Below are 16813 nucleotides of genomic sequence, written 5' to 3'. Positions count from 1 at the left end.
TTTGTTGAAAGCAGACAAACTATGGAGGATGGAAATTTTATAACAAAGAAAGTTACTATATAAAGGGGGTGGGGGACAATAAAAGGGGGCACTCCAAGATTTTGGAAAGTGGTCAAGGGACACACTTTTCTGTGGAGAAGATGTGGGGTCTAGGATGGAGGTTGGGTGCAGAAGGATACATGGGGTAAAGGACTACAGTCTGAGAAGGAACTTGGGTGAAGGAGGGGGTTGTGCCCTGAATCAGCAGATCAGTGTGTAGACTCAGGGAGAAAGTGGGGGTGCGGGAGAGGATTCCAGCTTGGGGGAGGGATGTCTGAAGGGGTGCAAGATCTAGGAGGGAACTGTGACCTGGAGCAGGGAGGTGCAGAGGGTTTTGACAGTGACTTGTGGGAGGGAGTTGGGGTGCGGGAGGCTAGCTTTGGCTGGGAGGCACTTACCTAAGCATCTCCCAGCCAGCAGCACCCCCAAAGCAGATGGGGCTCCCTGCCTTGTGCAGCCCCAGAACATTGAAAATGCAGCCTGTTCCCTTGACATGGCTCAACTCGGGGGGGTGGGGGGGGGCTTGCACTCCTCTCATCCCCCAGGCCAATCTCAGCTCCTATTGCCTGGCTGTTGGCCAATAGGAGAGGAGATATTGGCTGGGCTCAGTTCCTACTGTCCAGTTGTTTTCACCAATAGGAGTTGAGGATTGGGCTGGGGGTGGGGAAGATGACCCGAAGCCTCCCCCTCCTTCCAGAGTAGAGTCACACGGAGCAGCCCTGCACTTAACACAGCAGCTGCTGTGTGTCTCGGGGTTCTGGGAGAGGCATCCATCGGCCAGATCCAGCGGCTTGACGGGCCAGATCTGGCCCATGAGAAGCATCTTGCCCACCCCTGCTATATAACCTCTCTCCTAACAGAAATGACTGGGAATTCAACTGATTGTTGCTATCTGTTGTCAAGGAGGTAGTTCAATCCTCTCAACAAAAAGTTAGGTCACTCCTCACCCTGCTAGCCCACAAAGTCTCCTTCAAACCAAATGTTAAAGTAGAAACCTACTCAAGCTGTGACTTGAGTTAAGAAACTTGGTTTATGAACATAGGAATGAAAAAAATTAAAAAATTCCAACAGGAAGCAGAAACCACGTATAGGAATGCTAATAGTAGGCTTTTTGTCATATGTTTCCCACCATTGTCTGAGCACACTAGCGATAGCAAGAGTGTAAGCAGTAAAAATAAGAAGGGTGAAAGGAGATCAATATTAAACGGACCATGCCATCCAACACGGCTCAATGCAGAGATACATGACAATACTTAACACTACTGGCTGTCATTACCTTTTCTACACTAGCATTCTGACTACTGCTATTACCAGCTAGTATAAGAAGCCTTGAACACAGATGAGGAGACAAACAAAACCAAAAACTAGCATGCCTTTCAGCTCTGAATTTTAAATCAGTTCTCAATTTCCAGGAATCTTTAAAATGAATTTGAATATCCTCACACACTTCTAAGAGCTTTAAAAACCTTTAAAAGAGCTTTTACTTCTCTCTCCCCCCCATGGCCATTTTGGTACTGTATACATAAATCAAGTGAGTGTTCATCTCTGCTATCCCAGTTTGAAGAAGATGCTCCACAAAGTGAATGACCAACTATTTCACAGAACTGTGTTTAAGGCAGAGCACTAGATTTCCCCGGGGCTGCAGGGGAGGGAGGTGGGGCACAGATTTACATTTCAGAGTGGTCTTTCCAAATGAACTTTAAAATTCACCCACCTGATGCATTTTGCATGCATACGTGAACAAAATGTTGAAGTCTCTTCCTTGTGTTTTTCTGGACAGATTGGGGAAAGAAGTCACGTAGTACAGGTTGAAATTCCTGGTCCAGCACCCTTGGGACCTGACTGGTCTCAAACCAGGGAATTCGCTAGATCAGGGGAGGTTAATGTTTGCTCTTCCATGGCTGCCATCCCACCCTCCACCATCCTCCAGGCACATGGGGCTCTGTTCCTGGGCTCCGTTTTTCTTTAGTCCAGCAACACTCCAGCCCCAGAGCATCCATGGGGGTCACCCATGATGTTGAAGCAGGGATGTTGCTGGACTAGGGAAATCCTGATTAGAGGATAAAATTGTAGTCTGAGGTAGTGAAAGTTTTGGAAAAAAAATGGCTATGGACCTGTCTCATCTCCTTCTGCATTTCCTATAGATTTTTCAAGAATGAATATCAGTAAAAGGTCTGTTCAGAGCTAAGTTCTCTCATATTTACTTTATTTGGAGAAAAGATCTTTTACTCTGCAAGTTCAGCAACTGTCTATATGTAGGTGCTCCTCAAAATAAAAAAAATTGATGCCGCCTCCTCCCTCCACATCTCAAAAGTAGCCATGAACTGATTGGATAAAATATCTGCAAGGTGAGCATGCAAGGCCTCTAACCTACTGGCAGAATAGTAATAGAAATGTAGCCGTGTTAGTCTGGTGTAGCTGAAGCAAAATACAGGACTATGTAGCACTTTAAAGACTAACAAGATGGTTTATTAGATGATGAGCTTTCGTGGGCCAGACCCACTTCCTCAGATCAAGTAGTGGAAGAAAATAGTCACAACCATATATACCAAAGGATACAATTTAAAAAAATGAACACATATGAAAAGGACAAATCACATTTCAGAACAGGAAGGGGATGCGGGGGGAGGGGGGGGGAAGGAAGGTAGGTAAATGTCTGAATTAATTATATTAGAGGTGGGGAGAGTTAGATGTCTGTGAGCTAATGGTATTAGAGGTGATAATTGGGGGAGCTATCTTGGTAATGGGTAAGATAGTTAGAGTTTTTGTTCATTCCTTCTCGGAGAGTGTCGAATTTTAACATGAATGACAGTTCAGAGGATTCCCTTTCAAGTGCAGATGTAAAAGGTCTTTGTAGCAGAATACAGGTGGTTAAGTCATTGAGAGAGTGTCCCTTCTGCTGATACCATTATTGGACCTAACCAAGTGAGTTATAAGATCAATAACACATATTCCTGCGCATCCAGAAATATAATTTATGCTATCATGTGCCGAAAGTGTCCGTCTGCTATGTACATTGGACAAACATCTCAGACACTTCGCCAAAGGATTAATGCCCACAAAACAGATAGACAAGATCACAAAGAAAAAACAGTTTCTTGCCATTTCAACCAGAAAGGACACTCTCTCAATGACTTAACCACCTGCATTCTGCTACAAAGACCTTTTACATCTGCACTTGAAAGGGAATCCTCTGAACTGTCATTCATGTTAAAATTCGACACTCTCCGAGAAGGAATGAACAAAGACTCTATCTTACCCATTACCAAGATAGCTCCCCCAATTATCACCTCTAATACCATTAGCTCACAGACATCTAACTCTCCCCACCTCTAATATAATTAATTCACAGAAACTTACCTTCCTTCTCCCCCCCCCCCCCATCTCCCTTCTGTTCTGAAATGTGATTTGTCCTTTTCATATGTGTTCATTTTTTTTTAATTGTATCCTTTGGTATATATGGTTGTGACTATTTTATTCCACTACTTGATCTGAGGAAGTGGGTCTGGCCCACGAAAGCTCATCATCTAATAAACCATCTTGTTAGTCTTTAAAGTGCTACATAGTCCTGTATTTTGCTACTGGCAGAAGACAGTGGATCACAGAGACAGTGGATTGAATTGCAGTATAATCTTCTACAAAGTAACAATGCTTCCTCTAGTGAGTAATCTATAGAAAAGTAAATTTAGTTATTCCCTCTCATTGGAGACAATAAATAGCTAAGATGGGTTTCAAACTATTTGTGTGTGGTCTCAAAAAGAGCATGACTACACAAATTACTTTGTAGATACCTTCACATAGCCCAAACATTTCAGCTTCTCATGGAATTTTACCTTCTCTAAAGGTTTAATAAGAGCTTCCATCTCATTTATTCTGGTCATGAAGAAACTGAGAAAGCCAAAGATCTTTTAGCATTCTAGATCTCTCTATGAAATTGAGAGCAAACAGTAGCAGGGAGCAGAAATAATTTCTTTCCCACCCCTTTAAGTTGCAGCACTGGCAGAATCCTTCTTTCAGTATAGAACTGGAAATTGAAAGACAAAAGGATGTCTGTCTGTCAGGATGCAGTTATGCCTTACTTTCTTCAGTAATCAACAGGCTCCATCAATTCAATATGGACAGCAGTAGTCTTATAGCCAAGCTACATACTCCTTTACCAAAAGATTAAAAGTTCAGAACCCAACAAAAAGCCTTTGATTAGTTCTGCTTTCAGTCACAGCTTTTTCTCAGCAGTACAGGAAAGAATTCTCCTCTTGCAAAGCCAACACCTTATCCTTTACAGCTGATGCAAGGGTATTAAATAACCCCTCTAAGCCGCACTACTAATGCATGGGGGAGGCCCCCAAGACCCTCAAAAAAATGAAATAACTTTCTCACTTCATTCTTCTCTCTAGTCTCTTCTATGCCTTCCAGCTGCCTCCCTCTCCCCGAAACCATCTCCCCAGTCCTGCTGCAGTCTCCTTCAACACAGTCCCTCTTCAATTCTTTCTACAGTTCCCTTCTGATAAAAACTGCATTACAGGCCTTGCTCAAACAATCAGCAGGCTTCAAATACTTCCAAATTGTTCCTTCTTGTAAGAAATGGGAATTTATCTGTAGCCCAGATCACTGTCCCAGCATTCTATGCTATAGTGTATAGAGCCCAATCTTTCAGAGAACTACAAACACCAGAATACTTTTTTGTCCTGAACTGAGGTAATAGAATCCTAGTTTGAACCTGTCTGAAGAGCCAGCATACCCGGTTATACAAGAGTTTTTACTTTGAGAAGGGGGACTAAGTCAAACTCACCTCATGATTATCATTTTACCTTTAAGGATGTCTTAGACCAGAATGTCATGCCTGTTGTACCTTTTTAGTCTTTTCAATGAAAGAATAAGGTTAAGAGGAGATAACTCATAGCTACTCATAGCTCATATAAACACTCCATTTGCAATAGCTGAAGATGTCATGCAGAGGAATCCTGGCCATGGAACCTACTGTCAGTACTAGAAGATGGATCTGAACAGCTGAAAACCAGCTCTCAACAGTTACTGACTGCATCCTGGTCATAGATGAAGTCACTCATTTCAAACTTTCCATAGTCATGGAGGTACCTACAAAAGATGTCTCATCCACAGAAGAGGAATTTTTTTCTCAACAGAGAAAAATATTCAAAACCTAGCACTTCTGAGTATTTGAAGCAAGCTGCTCTGCCAATTAAGATCATCAAACCATAAACGTTCGTTTGAAAGAATAGGAACACAGTTCTTGGATATTACTATGGGCTACATTCCAGGTGATAGACTTTCTAGAACTTTCAACAAGAAAACTAATACACAATTATTCAAAAGATCCATAAAGGTATTTAATAAACGTTTGAAAAACTGGCATAATCCTCATATTTTGTTAGCCTTTGCAGTTGACCTCCAAGAAAAACTGAGGTATGAGGAGTACTTTGAGAAGTTCATTAAAAAAATATCAAAAAAGTGATGGGGGAGGGAGGCGGGACAGATTCAGCACCTAAGACTTAAGTGTTTAAGGCCACATTTAAGCATTTCAGGCCACATTTAAACAGGATGCATCTTGTCTCTCTTTTATCCCCAAAAGATAAATGTATTATAGGTGCTTTTACAATTAAGGAATTTGTGCCTACAGCAGTGATTTAAAGCATTCAAGATATTCATTTTAAGTTTCCAGCGTAACCCAACTTACTATATTGGTAACAATGGGGAGAAAGTAAATAAAGACTGCTAAACTACCAAACATACAAAGATGACATACAACGTTTCCCACAAACTTATTTGGTGCACGACAGATGATGTACATGTCATAAAGCTTACAATGTAAAAAAGACAAAACATAAGAAAATACAGTTGAACAGGACCGCCTGGCACAAAACAAAATTGAAAGATGGCAAGTAGTCTAGGAAACACAAGTTAACTTTGGGAGTATTACCCTCAGCACACAAATTCCTGCACATTAATCTCACCTCCTCATTCCCCAAAAAGTGTGTATATTTTGCTATAATTAAGACTGGAGGAGAGCTGTAGTAGTTCAGGGTAGGCCAGCTGCATGGGCAATTGTAAACATTCTATTACACTTCCATATTCTGTGCTGCATTGAGCTGTGCACAGGGTATGTTAGCACAAAGAAGAGAGTGCACTAACTTACAAGGAGTTGTTTTTCCTGTAGGTGAAGGCATCAGGTGCCTTTTATACATCTAGACTAGTGTTTCCAAATCTGCAGGCTACTTGCAGACCTATCAGGACATAGCTGCAGCCCATGTGTCAGCCTCAGGGCCATACTGGTTAAGTTCTAGAGAGATTGGATGCTGTCCACATAACACTGAGCTGCTATGCAGCCCACAATAGTAAACAGCTTGAGAATCACTAATCTAGATGGTGAAGATTATTTCCTGCCATTAAATAGGGTGAGTGAAAGTCTTACACTACTTCAGGCAAGACGCTAAGGCTTTGTCTATGTTAAAGTCTAAAGCGCTGCTACAGAAGAGTGGTCATGGCAAGAGTGCTGGGGGAGAGCTCTCCCAGCTCGAGGGGGAGAGAGTGGTGTAGTTTTTCATACCCCTGAACAAGGAAGTTACAGCATAGTGCCAGAGTAGACAAGCATTAATATGAGATCTAAGCATCAGTTTTGTCCATTTACCTGAATGTCATCAGACCCTGGAATTTTAACACTTTTTGCTGATGCATCAGGGAGGCACCTTGAAAGGTACAAAGGGAAGCCCCATTAGGTTGGCAAGCTCCAAACATAAATCCCAGAAGTGAAATCGTTCTCTTCTGATGAAAAGTATTTACTAAATCCTTTTAAGAATCTGACTATAGAAGGATGAGAAAAAAATCCATTTTGCACTGCACACGCTCAGCTGAGAGTCATGAGTTGTAATTTTACAGATATACTAGTTATACCTCAAGGATTGGTCATGAGTTGTCCAATACAGGAGGGATTCCCCCTTATGACAGAAAGAAGAGGTTACTTACCTCGTAACTGTAGTTCTTCGAGATGTGTTGCTCATGTCCATTCTGATTAGGTGTACCTGCGCCGCATGCATGGATTCTGGAGCTTTTTTCCCTTAGCAGTATCCATAGGGCCAGCAGGGAGCCCCCCTGGAGTGGCGCCGGTATACCGGTGCATATATACCCCTGCTGGCCCTCCCACCCCCTCAGTTCCTTCTTGCCAGCTCCTTCCGACACGGTGAGGTGGGTGGGATGCAGAATGGACATGAGCAACACATCTCGAAGAACTACAGTTACGAGGTAAGTAACCTCTTCTTCTTCGAGTGCTTGCTCATGTCCATTCTGATTAGGTGAGTCCCTAGCCGTGTCCCCCCTCCGGAGGCGGGGTCGGAAGGTGACTACTATTCCTGTCCTATCTATATAAAAAGCCAACGCCCTCCTAATATCCAGGCAGTGCAGAGCCTGTTCCCTGGGCGACGTGTGTGGCTTGGGGTAAAACACTGGCAGGTAAATATCTTGGGACATGTGGAAGCGCGAGACCACCTTGGGAAGAAACCTCACCTTATCTTTAAAAAACACCGTGTAAGGTGGTTCTGAGTTGAGAGCCCTAAGCTCTGACACCCGTCTGGCCGAGGTAATGGCCACGAGGAAAGCTACCTTATAGGACAGATGTATCAAAGAGCATGAAGCCAGGGGCTCGAACGGGGGCTTCATAAGGGCAGACAGGACCAGGTTAAGGTCCCAAGCCGGTACCAGAGGTCTCTCATATGGCATCATCCTGTCGACTCCCTTTAGAAATCTTTTAACCAAGGGATTGGCAAAGATAGACCTTCCCCCCCCCCCGGCGTGGAATGCCGCTATGGCCGCCAGGTACACCCTTAGGGAGGCTGTGGCCAGGCCCTGTTTCCGTAGGTGGAGAAGGAATTCCAGAACAGTCGGAAGTGCCCCTTCACCTGGAGCGAGCGTCCTGCCCTCCAGCCAGGAAGTAAACCTCTTCCACTTAGCCTTGTAAAGGGCTCTAGTGGACGGCTTTCTGCTTTCTAAGAGGACCTCCTGGACTGCTCTGGAGCAGGCTCGCTCCGTCACTGAAAGCCACGCTGCTAGGTGGAGAGATGGAAGGCTCAGGTGGAGCGCCACCCCGGCCTCGCAGCTCTGAGTGATTAGATCTGGCACTAGGGGTAGCCTGAGCGGGCCCTCCACAGTCAGATCCAGCAGGGTGGTGAACCAGTACTGTCAAGGCCATACTGGCACTATCAGGATGATCCGGGCCCTGAACCTCTGCACTCTGAGGAGTGTGTCGTGGATCAGAGGGAACGGGGGGAAGGCATAGAGTAGGCCCCTGGGCCAGCTGACCTGCAGTGCATCTCCCCGAGAGCCCAGACCGTGCCCCATGTACGAACAGAACTCCCTGCACTTGGCGTTGCTCAGAGTTGCAAACAGGTCCAGGCAGGGAAACCCCCACCTTTGGAAGACCCCATGAAGTACATCCCACCTTAGCACCCACTCGTGCGCCTGGATCGAACGGTTGAGCCTAGCCCATTCCTGGTTCCCGGAAGGTGACATGCCTCCAGGAAAATACCGTGGGCTATACGCAGTTCCCATAGATCTAGGGCTTCCCGGCACAGAGGAGAGGAACACGCCCCACCCTGCTTGTTGATATAGAACATGGCCGTAGTGTTGTCTGTCAGCACCGCCACCACTCTGTTCTGTAAGTGGGGAAGGAACGCCCTGCAGGCCAACCTGACTGCCCGCAGCTCCTTGATATTTATATGGAGGTGAGCCTCCTCTGTTGGCCACGTACCTTGCGTCCTGAGGTTGCCCAGGTGAGCGCCCCATCCCACGTCCGAAGCATCCGTGACCAGCTGCACTGACGGGGACGGCTTGGTGAATCGGACCCCCGCACACACCGTGACCTCGCCCTTCCACCAGTCCAGCAAACGAAGAATGTCCTGAGAGATAGTCACTACTGTGTCTAGCGGCGACCTCAAGGGGTTGTGCGCTACCTTGAGCCACCCCTGCAATGGGTGCATGCGCAGCCTGGCGTGTTGGACCACGTAAGTGCCCGCCGCCATATGGCCTAGGAGCCTCATGCAGCTGGGAACTCCTGCAGCCCCACTACCAGAGAGTGAATGGTCATAAATCTGTCTCTCGCTAGGGACGCCTTGCCCAAAGGCGAGTCCAGATGGGCCCCCACAAAGTCTATGACTTGCGTGGGCTCTAGCAGTGATTTGGCCTCGTTTATGAGGAGGCAGAGACCCTCGAACAAAACCCTGGCCCTTGAGACATGATCCAACACCTGTTCTCGAGACATGCCCCTTATGAGCCAGTCGTCCAGGTATGGGAACACTTGGACCCTGTGCCGCCGCAGAAATGCAGCTATCACCGTCATACATTTGGTAAAGACTCTCGGAGCTGTACACAGTCCAAAAGGGAGGACCATAAACTGGAAGTGGTCCTGTCCCACCGTGAACTGTAGGAATTTTCTGTGACTTGGAAAAATTGAAATGTGGAAGTACGCATCCTTTAAATCGAGAGCAGCATACCAGTCCCCCTTTCTGAGCGATGGGATGATGCAGGCTAGCATCACCATCCTGAACTTCATAAAGGTGTTCAGGTTTCGGAGGTCTAGTATGGGACGCATGCCCCCTTTTGCCTTGGATACTAGGAGGTAGCGGGAGTAGAAACCCTTTCCCCTTACATCTGGGGGCACTCTTTCTATGGCCCCTATCATCAACAGGTTGGACACCTCCTGGCGAAAGAGTGTCTTGTGAGAGGGGTCCCTGAAAAGGGAAGGGGATGGGGGGTGGGAGGCAGGATAGGTAAGGAAGGGGATAGTATATCCCTGCTTCACCAGGTCTAGGACCCAACGGTCCGACGTGATCTTTAACCATTCCTGGTAAAAGAGGGAAAGACGGTCCCCAAAGGGTGGACAGATAGGTGCTACTGGTACTCTGCTCTCTGGCGTACCTTCAAAATGAGGGCTTAGTCTGGTGACCGGGTGACGGACCTGAGCCTCTCTCGGAGTCTGACCAAGGGCCCCTACGCCTGCCTCTGAAGAGGTCAGGGCGGCTATTGTTACGGCCTTTCCTGCGACCCCTATCATTGTTTTGCACCCTTCTAAGGTAGGATCTAGTCTGGAAAGAGTTCCTCTGAGGCGCCAGGGTATGTATCCCTAGCGACTTCAGGGTCGCTCTTGAGTCCTTCAAGCTATGCAGCTTGGAGTCAGTCTGCTCTGAAAACAAGGCCAGCCCCTCAAAGGGCAGATCCTGAATGGTGGTCTGCACCTCGGGTGGGATGCCAGACACCTGCAGCCAGGCACTACACCTCATAACAACCCCTGTGGCCATAGCGCGGGCTGCCGAATCAGCTGCGTCCAAGGCCGCCTGGAGAGAGGTACGTGCCACTGCTTGTCCCTCTTCCGTCAGGGCCCCGAATTCCTGGCAGGATTCGGGAGGAAGCTGGCTGGCAAATTTCTGCAGAGACGCCCATGTGTTAAAAGCATAACGCCCCAGCATCAGTTGATGGTTAGCTATACGCAGCTGGAGGCCCCCCCGTGGCGTAGGCCTTCCGGCCAAATAGGTCCAATCTCCTAGGCTCCTTCGCCTTCGGAGTAGGACCTGGAGGCCCTTGGCGCTCCTTCTGCCCAGCGGCCTGAACCACTATGGATCCCGGAGCCGGGTGGGTAAAAAGATGCTCGTGCCCCTCCTGGGGTACATAGTACCTTCTCTCGACCCCCTTCTGGGTCGGTGCGATAGAAGCCGGCGTCTGCCACAGAGTTTTAGACAGCTTGTCCACCGTTTTATTCAGTGGGAGTGCCACTCGACCAGGGCCCGCTGCCGCTATGATGTCCACCATAGGATCTAGGTCCTCGTGAACCTCCTCGTGCTGGACCGCAAGATTGACCGCTAGCCTTCGGAGCAGCTCCTGGTGCTCCCTGGAGTCCATCGACGGGGGCTGGGGCGCGGGGTCGGCCAGGGCCTCGTCTGGTGAAGACGAGAACTCCCTTGAGGAAATTGCCTCTTCCTCAGCTATCTGTGCCCCTGGTTCCCCCCAGGCAGAGATGTCCACATAGGTTGAGCCCGGCTGGGACATAGCCCCCTGCCCCTGACCAATAACCGGGGGTCTTGGCATCGCCACCATAGACGAGCTGTCTCCAGGCGGGGGGGGGCTGTCAAGGAGGTGGCAGACGGGGTGCTACTCCTTCAGGACGACCACGCTGACGGCCCCGTAGGGGGAGGCCCCTGGGCCTGGTGGTATGCCCAGGGCGTCCAGAAAGCCCACTGGGGTTGCCCCTGCCACTGCTGCTGGTCCACTGGCTCCCGGTGAGATGATCTGACCTATGAGCGGGACCTATGACGGGGCCGTGACCTATATGAAGACCTGGCCGATGCCACCGACTCGGCCTCCGACTCCAAAGAGTACTCTGATGCTGACCAGGGAGGGGCCGATGAAGCCTGCACCCTTCGCTGGGCTGCCATGGCCGATGGCTTGCCCCTGTGCATCACACGTGGTGCCGGTGGGGGCATGAGTGGAGGTCCTTGCTGCGGCGGTACCATGCCCAGCTGCATCTGATAGGCAGGTACATAACCCTCCAGTGCCGTCATGTGCAGCGGCGCCGCGCCCTGCTGCTGCGCTCCCAAGGTGTAAGCAGGGATCAGTGCCGGGAGAGGCATCAGCGTCGGTGCCGTGCGGAGCACCTGCTGCGGCACCGTAGATGGCACATAGTACGGTGCGGGGCCCTGCACTGCCCAGTGGGCCGTCTGCGGCACCGGACCCTGCATCGGTGCCATCGGCGCCGCAAGCGCACTCGCTCCCGGTGCCGCTGCCATCGGGAAGGGGCCCGGGGTCGGTGCCAGCGTTCGTCCCGGCTCTGGTGCCGGTGTTCTTCCCAGCACCGGGAAAATCTGCTGCTGCTGGGCCGAGGCCTGCCCTTCGCCCAGAGGGTCCCACGACCGGGCCATAGCCTGTTGGGGGGCACTTAAGGGTGGTGCTGGCGCGGTCCACTCCTGCGGCACCGGGCCCTCCCCTTCATCCACAGCCATGTGAACGAGGTCCCGGGCCGCCTCAAAAGTTTCTGGGGTGGAGGGCCAACGGACCTCTCCTAGCCCCACGGGCTGCCCCGGGCCCTTGCCCCTGTCCGGGCTACGCCTCTTTTTGGAGGACTTAGAAGAAAGGTGCCCCTCCTTAGGGCGCACCTTCTGGGCACTCCTCTCTACCGAGCGTCCCCTCAAGCTCTTGGGAGGCCCTCGGCACCAGGGACTGCGATCTGTGCCTCGGTGCCGTGCTGACCGACGGGGGTGCCGCCGACGGTGTGCTGCGGGCAGAGTGAGGCCGCTCCTCGCTCTGAGGCTGCAGTGCCGACTCCATTAGCAGGAGTTTCAGCCGGGAGTCCCTCTCCTTCTTGGTCCGGGGCTTAAAGCTCTTACAGATAGAGCAGCTTTCAGCTCGATGGGCCTCACCCAGACGCTTTAGGCAGTCGGAGTGGGGATCTCCGCAGGGCATAGGTTTGGAGCAGGAAGCACAGGGTTTAAAGCCCTGGGACCCTGGCATGCCCTCCCCTCACGGGAGGGTTCCACTGCTCCCCTATCTAACTAAATACTTAACTAGATAAAAACTTCCAACTAGAACTATAATACAACAGATAAGAAATAAGCTGCTAGGAGATAGGCTATCAGCCTGAAGCATGCTCCAGCTACCATCACGGGCGGTAAGAAGGAACTGAGGAGGTGGGAGGGCCAGCAGGGGTATATATGCACCAGTATACCAGCACCACTCCAGGGGGCTCCCTGCTGGCCCTATGGATACTGCTAAGGGAAAAAAGCTCCGGAATCCGTGCACGCGACGCGCGTACACCTAATCAGAATGGACATGAGCAAGCACTCGAAGAAAAAGTTATTGTTGCTAAACCACATGTAGAATTCTTCCATTTTTGGAGATAAATTTGTGAACTGGAGGAGGATTTCCTAAATTCTCTCAGGACTGTCTGGGACAAGTGGGAGTTTCTTTGGGTAGAAGCGAAAGCAAAAAGAGATCCACTTTCAGGTTCCCAGTCTCCAGAAGGTTGCATGACCTAATCATTTGGATCCTGCTTTTTTATGACTGGATTCTATATTGGTCTCTACAAGATGTAACTATGGGGCAAATGTGGTGTTTGGTGCACCGATACCAGAGTTTCTCCGCTTTTGTACAGATGGTTACAAAGCAGGTTCCCTTCTTGTTTATGTACTACATGGACATTAGGGTCTGTATCACTAGGTTTTGATGTAGAGGCAGCTGGGACCTGAGCCTAACTCCCCTGAGTTTCAGAAAGCAGATGTGGAGCTTTGCATCCCTGGTATTACAATTGCCATGCACTTTTAGTTCTTGGCAATGCCCTTCCCAGACCACACTGGAGGCATCTATAGGAGCAGGAGGGGTTGAAGGTACTCAAAATGAATTCCTTTTAATATAAATGTTCTTGATTTCCCACTACTAGTTGCAGAAGCTGTTAGTCTGCTCAACTTGGCTGCATTTCAGATATGTTGCTGACACACCCAGTAATGTAGTGGCCTCACACATAAGCAGTCACACAAGGAGAAAAAAGTTGGATATACTGAGACCCATCAGCCTAAAAAATTGGTGGGTTAATTCAGATTTGTCATGAACTGGCAATGCTTCTACATTTTATTAGATGTGAGAATATGAACCTGGTGCAAACTCCATTTTGAATTAGGGATGCAAGTGTAGAGCTATTTAAATGGGTAACTGATAAGAAGTTGTTACTCACCTTGTGCAGTAATGATGGTTCTTCGAAATGCATGTCCTGTGGGGGCTCCACTGTAGGTGTCAGGCTTGTCCCGGCGCTGCAGATCGGAGATCTTTTCAGCCATAGTCCGCCGGACCGTGCACGCGCAAAGCGCATCTCATGCCTTTTTGTGCCGTTTGTGTGTGCGCGGTCTGGCTCCTGCCAGTTGCGCCTGATCCTCTTGTTCTGAAAGACATAAGAGATACTCCAAAGAGGGGAGGAGGGCGGGTCGTGGAGCACCCATGGGGGACACATCTCGAAGAACCATCGTTACTGCACAAGGTGAGTAACTTCTTCACGCAGTGTCCAGTGGATGCTCCACTGTAGGTGAATTTACAGCAGTAGCCCCTGTAATAGAGGAGCGATTCGGAGCTATCATGCGGTAACCATGGAGAGCACCACTGATGCCACTGCCGCATGTAGTATGAGAAGGTTTGATATGACACAGCGTCTTGTGAAGGTAAAGTCCGAAGACCGAGTAGCGGCCCTGCAAATGTGTCTCAATGACATGCCTTTAAGAAAGACAGTTGATGCGACTATTGCTCGCGTTCAGTGAGATCTGGGCATTTGTGGTAGCGATCTATTTTGCAGCAAACAACATCTCTTTATGCAGTCGATGACGAGTGAGGAAATGCGTTGTGCGGACAATGGAGGTCCCATAGAACGCTCAGCAGTAAATACTAAGAGCATGTTCGATTTCCAAAAGGATCCAGTTCTTTCTATGTAAAAAGCCAACGCCCACTTGACATCTAGGGTGTGGCGGAGTGCTTGTTCGCCAAGGAATGAGGTTTTGGGTAGAACATGAGGAGGACTGGTTCATTTATGTGAAATTGCGAGTTTACTTTAGGGAGAAAGCTTGGTTGGGGGTGTAACATGGCTCTTTGAGGGGTGAGCACTGTATAGGGAGGTGAAGCTGATAGGGCGGCCAATTCACCAACTCTTCTCGCAGAGGTTATTGAAAGTAGGAAGATAACCTTCAGAGAGAATGTGCAGGTCACATGTTGCTAGAGGTTCGAAAGGCTTGCACGTCAGAGCATTAAGGACTAATTCTAAGTCCCAAGGGTCTGCTGGTTGTGTATGATGTGGAAAAAGATTAGTCATTCCTTTCATGAATCTCTTCGTCATGGGATGTGAGAAGACTGAGTATCCGTCTGCTGAATGGCGGAAAGTAGTGATCGTAGCAATGTGTACCTTGATGGAAGCCCAGGTAAGGCCAGAGTCTTTAAGGTGTACAAGGTAGTCCAAGATTCAATGGATAGGTATGGAATAAGGGTGAGAGCACCATGAAGAAAACCGTGTCCATTTATGAAGGTAAGTAGCACATGTGGTTAATTTCCTACTATGCAAAAGAACATGTTTAACAGATTGTGAACAGATCTCTGTTTGTTGGAACCAACCAGGTACTAGGCTGTCAACGCAAGGTAATCGATCTGTGGATGAAATAAGCAGCATTGTTTCTGTGTGAGCAGGTCATGATGCCTGGACAGAGGATATGGAGGGCGAGCCAACATGCAATGAAGGTAAGGGAACCATGTTTGTTGTGGCCAGAAGGGAGCTATCAGAATCACAGTAGCTCAATCTGCAAGTATTTTCTCCAGGACTCCGGGGATTAGGGGCATGGGAGGGAATGCATATAGAAGATGGTGGCTCCAACTGTACAAGAAAGCCTTCCCTTTGGAGTTCCGCACAATCCCGACTCTCTAACAGTATTGGGGACATTTCGCATTGAGGCATGTGGCCAACAGGTCTACTGCCGGAAAACCCCAGAAGTGGAATATGGTGGAGAGTACCCCCGGATGCACTTCTCACTCGTGATTCAGGGAGAAGTGTCTGCTCAGTGCATTGGCCGTGGAATTTTGCTGGCTGGGTAGATAGTTCGCAATGAGGGAGACTTTGTGGAGGTTGCACCAGTTCCACAAACGTATTGCTTTGGCGCAAAACTATCAGGATCGAGCTCCCCCTGCCTGTTTATGTAATATACCATAGTCATATTGTCAGTAAAGACTCGTGTGACTTGGCCGTGGATAACAGGGAGAAAGTGCTGGCAGGCATTGTGTACCGCCCTTTGTTCTAGGAAGTTGACGTGCATCAACGATTCTTCAGGGGACCATAGGCCCTGTACCTCTTTTCGTTTCAAGTGGGAACCCCATTCGAGGAGTGATGCATCGGTAGTGAGTTGCACTGTCGGTTGGGGACAGTGGAAGGGTATGCCGGACATCAAACTTTTGGGGATAGTCCACCAAAGTTAGTGATTGTTTGACGTAAAGGGGGATTGTGACCCTCCTGTGAACGTCGTGAGTATTTGGAGTATATATTGTGGCTATTCCAGTGTTGAAGGCACTGAAAGTGTAATCTCGCGTTAAGCGACTTATGTCGTGGAAGCCATATGCCCCATGAGCTGCAGGCAGTGCAGTACAGATGTTTTGGGGCTGATAGAAAGTATTTGTATCAGGTCTTGAATTGTCTGAAACATGATCATTGGGAAGAAGGCTCATGTCTTGATCAAATCGAGCTTAGCACCAAAGAATTGTATTGATTGATGAGGCGTCATAGTTGATTTTGCAATATTGAGAATCAGACCTAATGCCTCGAAAATTGCACTCGTGGTGTTTGTGGCATGAAGCACATCTGTTGAAGAAGGTGCACTGATTAGGCAGTCGTCCAGGTAAGGGAACATCATTATACCGAGACGACGTAGGTACGCTGTGACCATTGTTAGAGTCTTGGAGAAAACTCTGGGAGCCGATGAGAGACCGAAAAGACCATGTATTGGAAATGGTCTGTACTTATTTGGAAACGTAAGCATCTTCTGTGGGGCGGATGGATGGCCACATAAAAATATGCATCTTGGAGATCAAGGGACGTGAACCAGTCTCCACTGCGCTGTGCCAGGATAATTGTAGCTAGGGTGACCATTCGGAAACGTGGCTTTCAAAGGTATCTATTCAGACCTCGAAGGTCTAGTATTGGCCTCCAACCTCCTGACTTTTTCTCGGTTAAAAAGTACCAGGAATAAAAATCTCTGCCCCTGAATTC

At 48.7% G+C, this 16813-nt stretch overlaps 1 protein-coding gene across 3 annotated transcripts in view; it reads right to left on the bottom strand.

Moving 5' to 3' along the window:
* TNPO1 (transportin 1) overlaps positions 1-16813 on the bottom strand; it is a 197764-nt gene that overhangs the window by 85784 nt on the left and 95167 nt on the right. The window lies entirely within an intron of this gene.

The sequence above is a fragment of the Pelodiscus sinensis genome, chromosome 6 (assembly GCF_052426305.1).
Source record: "Pelodiscus sinensis isolate ZL-2025 chromosome 6, ASM5242630v1, whole genome shotgun sequence".
NCBI lineage: Eukaryota > Metazoa > Chordata > Testudines > Trionychidae > Pelodiscus > Pelodiscus sinensis.
Note: the sequence above shows the minus strand (reverse complement) of the source record. Positions and strands in the feature narration are given on the sequence as shown.